Genomic DNA, 4,212 nt, shown 5'->3' with positions numbered 1-4,212 from the left:
CAAAACGTTTGGTAGTAGTAGTAGTTGGTGTTTCTGTGATTTCATATGATGCAGTATACCAGCAGCTCACCAGGAGCTCCACCCTGCTCGAATCAAAAATGAAAGATTTTGTGCATTTTTCGGTTTGTTTTGGGATGTTTTGAAGCATAATGGTGATGTAGGGTGATCTAGTCAAGATTTGAAGCTGCTGTGGAGCGTGAGAGGTGAAGTCAAATTTGGACGATTTTGCTGCCTCCCTTGATGCAGAGGCGTGGAAGCTGTGGATGAAACAATAATTGACAACCGCTATTACCAAACGTTCAGGGACATCTTTTGCCTTAGTTTTAGTCTATAATTGATGATTGTTGTGGCTGCAGAAGCGATGGAAATGGCTAGAAAGTGTGACACAATTCTTTGATGGCGCAAAAAATTTTGACGCTTGTCACCCAGATGGTGAGAAGTCTCAGATCTTTTCCAAACTAACAGCGTAGACAGACTATGCACCCAACCGTATCGAAACACTATGAGGAATAGTTGGCTTCTCTTGCCCTGGGTGGTAGAGCAGTTTGAATTCGAAACTTCGTATTTCTTTGTCTGTTTTTTCAAAGAAAGCAACCCTGTGCCGGGCACCAGCAAATCATTTACTTATGTCTGTGCGTAGTTTTCAACTACAACAACTCTGGATACGATATGGCTAAGTAGCAAGTTTCATCCGGTCCTTTGTGTGGAGCACGAAATTTTAAAAATAAATCTTGCATCTTGTGAGATACTGAAAATGATATTTCTGTGAAGACAACAATCGTACCTCCGGTTTCATGGTGGATCAAGCAATGGGATACTACAATGAACATCCCACAATGGTAGGGGATTGATTTGTAGAAGTTGATTTTTCGGATTGCGGACCCTAGCTACATAGGTGTGAAAATTGCGTTTTCTTTCTTCCTGTTAATATACTCACGGTGTGGCGCGCCGGCTTCTTGGGCCGCACGACACACTATCGTGTGTCTTGATATGTGGTAGTGTGTCGTGCGCCCCAAGAAGCCGCACGACACACTATCGTGTGTCTTGATATGTGTATCAAGACACACGGTAGTGTGTCGTGCGCCCCAAGAAGCCGGTGTGCCACCCGTGAGTATATTAACAGGAAGAAAGAAAACGCAATTTTCACACCTATGTAGCTCTGTGATCCCTTCTCCGATTGGAACTAAAGTTGCTACACACGTGCCGGCCAGCAAGGGGAGTCTACACACCAACTTTGAAGAAAATCGCTCGAGCCATTTCCGAGATACGAGCGAACCAAATTTCGTTTAAATTTTTTCGTTTTTTTCTTCTTCATTTCGCACACTTCGCAAAATTCGCCATAAAACACGAATGTGTGCTCGGATCGGGCTGAAATTTGGCACACTTAAAGGGCTTATTAAGGCGGATCTCTGTACCAACTTTGGTAGGAATCCGATGAACATTCACGGAGTTATGACCGATTATTTGAGTAAAATAAGGTCGAAGGTCTGTCACGCCTACAGGGTAAACTCATTTGAGGAATCAGTTGAAAATTGCTATGTAGATGGAGCAACCATCGTAGGAGTGCCTTTTTGTGGTTTGAAAGGAATCGGGATAAAGACCACGGAGATATGACACAAAACCCGACTTGTGTCAAAATTACGCGATCTATTTTTATGAATAAAAATACTATTAGATTTCGTGTCTATCAGGCTAACCGCTTAGAGCAATGAGCTGAAAATCAGTATGTAGCTGGAATAATCATCATAGAAAGTCCTTGTAGTAGTACAGAAGAATCGGATTACAAACCACTGCGTTATGATTCGAAAAGCAACTACGTGTAGCAAATGCGAGATCGAGATACTCTAATAGAACAGTCACCCTAATAAAGCATTCAGCTGCATTTATAATTTACTCAATTATGTTACATTGCAAGTTATTCTGTAGGGAATTCAGCTACAAACAAGTCACCCTGTAGTCAGATCAGCCAGAAGAAGGTACCTAATAGAGAGTTCAACTACAAATAAACCATCATGTAGAGAGTTCAGCTCAAACAAATTGCCCTGTAGAGAGATCAGCTAGAAGAAGTTACATCGTAGAGAGTTCAGTTACAAAGAAACAATCATGCAAAGAGTTCAGCTGCAAACAAATCACCCAGTAGAAAGTTCCGCTATGAACAGATCACACTGTAGAGAGTTCAGTTAGAAACAAGCCATCTTGTAGAGAGATCAGCTAGAAGAAGTCACCTTGTAGAGAGTTCAGCTACAAAGAAACCACCATGTAAGAGAGTTCAGCTGCAAACAAATAACCTGCAGAGAGTTCAGCTAAGAACAAGTCACCCTGTATAGAGATCAGCTAGGAACAAGTCACCCTGTACAGAGATCAGCTACAAACAAATCACCCTGTAGAAAGATCAGCTAGAAGAAGTTACCTTGTAGAGAGTTCAGCTACAAACAAATCACCCTGTAGAGAGTTCAGCTAAAAACAAGTCACCCTGTAGAGAGATCAGCTAGAAACAAGTCACCCTGTAGAGAGTTCAGCTAGAAGAAGTTACATTGTAGATAGTATTATTATTATTATTAATATTATTATAGTTTAGCTACAAAGAAACTACCATGTAGAGAGTTCATCTGCAAACAAATCACCCTGTAGAAAATTCAGCTACAAACGAACCACCCTGTAGAGATATCAGCTAGAAACAAGTCATATGATCTGGTAGAGAGATCAGCTAGAAGGATAACCTTGTAGAGAGGTCAGCTACAAAGAAATCACCCTGCTTCATCTTTTCTTCTTCCTGTGGTAAAGAAAAAATGATAGGTTAAAGAAAGCCCTAAACCCGGCCATAGACCGGCTTTGGGGTATACAAATACAAAAAGAAGTGAAATCTAATCCAAAACAGCCAAGCTGTAAAAATAGTGCGGCCCTCAGACAGGCTTTGGTGAAGAAAGATGTGAAATCCAAGGTGGCGGCCAAGAAATGGCTGTGATTGTAGGTTAATGGTAAAAATTTTAATAATGACAATTCAGGACTCTAATAGAACAGTCACCCTAATAGAGCATTCAGCTACGTTTATAAATTACTCCATTACAGAATTATATGACATTGCAGGATATTCTGTACGGAATTCAGCTACAAACAGTTAATCTGATAGACAATTCAGCTACATGCAAGTCATCCTGTAGAGAGTTCATCTAGAAACAAGTCACCCTGTATCAGCTAGAAGAAGTCACCTTGTAGAGAGTTCAGCTACAAAGAAACCATCATGTAGAGAGTTCAGCTGCAAACCAATCACAACTCAGCTACAAACAAACATGCCCTGTAAAAAGATCAGCTAGAAGAAGTTACCTTGTAGAGAGTTCAGCTACAAAGAAATCACCATGTAGAGAGTTAAGCTGCAAACAAATCACCCAGTAGAAAGTTCAGCGATGAACAGATCACCCTGTTGAGAGTTCAGTTAGGAACAAGTAATCCTGTAGAGAGATCAGCTAGAAATATCATCTTGTAGAAAGTTCAGCTACAAACAAATCACCTGTAGAGAGTTCAGCTTGAAGAAGTCACATTGTAGAGAGTTCAGCTACAAAGAAACTACCATGTAGAGAGTTCAGCTGCAAACAAATCACCCTGTAGAGAGTTCAGCTACAAACAAATCACCTGTAGAGAGTTCAGCTACAAACAAATCACCCTGTAGAGAGATCAGCTAGAAACAAGTCATCCTGTAGAGAGTTTAGCTAGAAGAAGTTACCTTGTAGGGAGTTCAGCTACGAACAGATCACCCTGTAGAGAATTCAGTTACAAACAAATCACCCTGTAGAGAGTTCAGTTACAAAGAAACCACCATGTAGAGAGCTCAGCTGCAAAAAAATCAATCACTCTGTAGAGAGTTCAGCTAGAAGAAGTCACCTTGTAGAGAGTTCAGCTGCAAATAAATCACCCAGTAGAGCATTCAGCTACAAACAAATCACCCTGTAGAAAGATCAGCTAGAAGAAGTTACCTTGTAGAGAGTTCAGCTACAAAGAAACAACCATGTAGAGGGTTCAGCTGCAAACAAATCACCTGTAGAGAGTTCAGCTAGAAACAAGTCACCCTGTAGAGAGATCAGCTAGAAACAAGTCACCCCGTAGAGAGTTCAGCTAGAAGAAGTCACATTGTAGAGAGTTCAGCTACTAAGAAACTACCATGTAGAGAACTCAGCTACCATCAAATCGCCCTGTAGATAGATCAGCTAGAAGAAG

Source organism: Dysidea avara, chromosome 1 (assembly GCF_963678975.1).
Source record: "Dysidea avara chromosome 1, odDysAvar1.4, whole genome shotgun sequence".
Taxonomy (NCBI): Eukaryota; Metazoa; Porifera; class Demospongiae; order Dictyoceratida; family Dysideidae; genus Dysidea; species Dysidea avara.
This window is presented reverse-complemented; position numbering follows the sequence as displayed.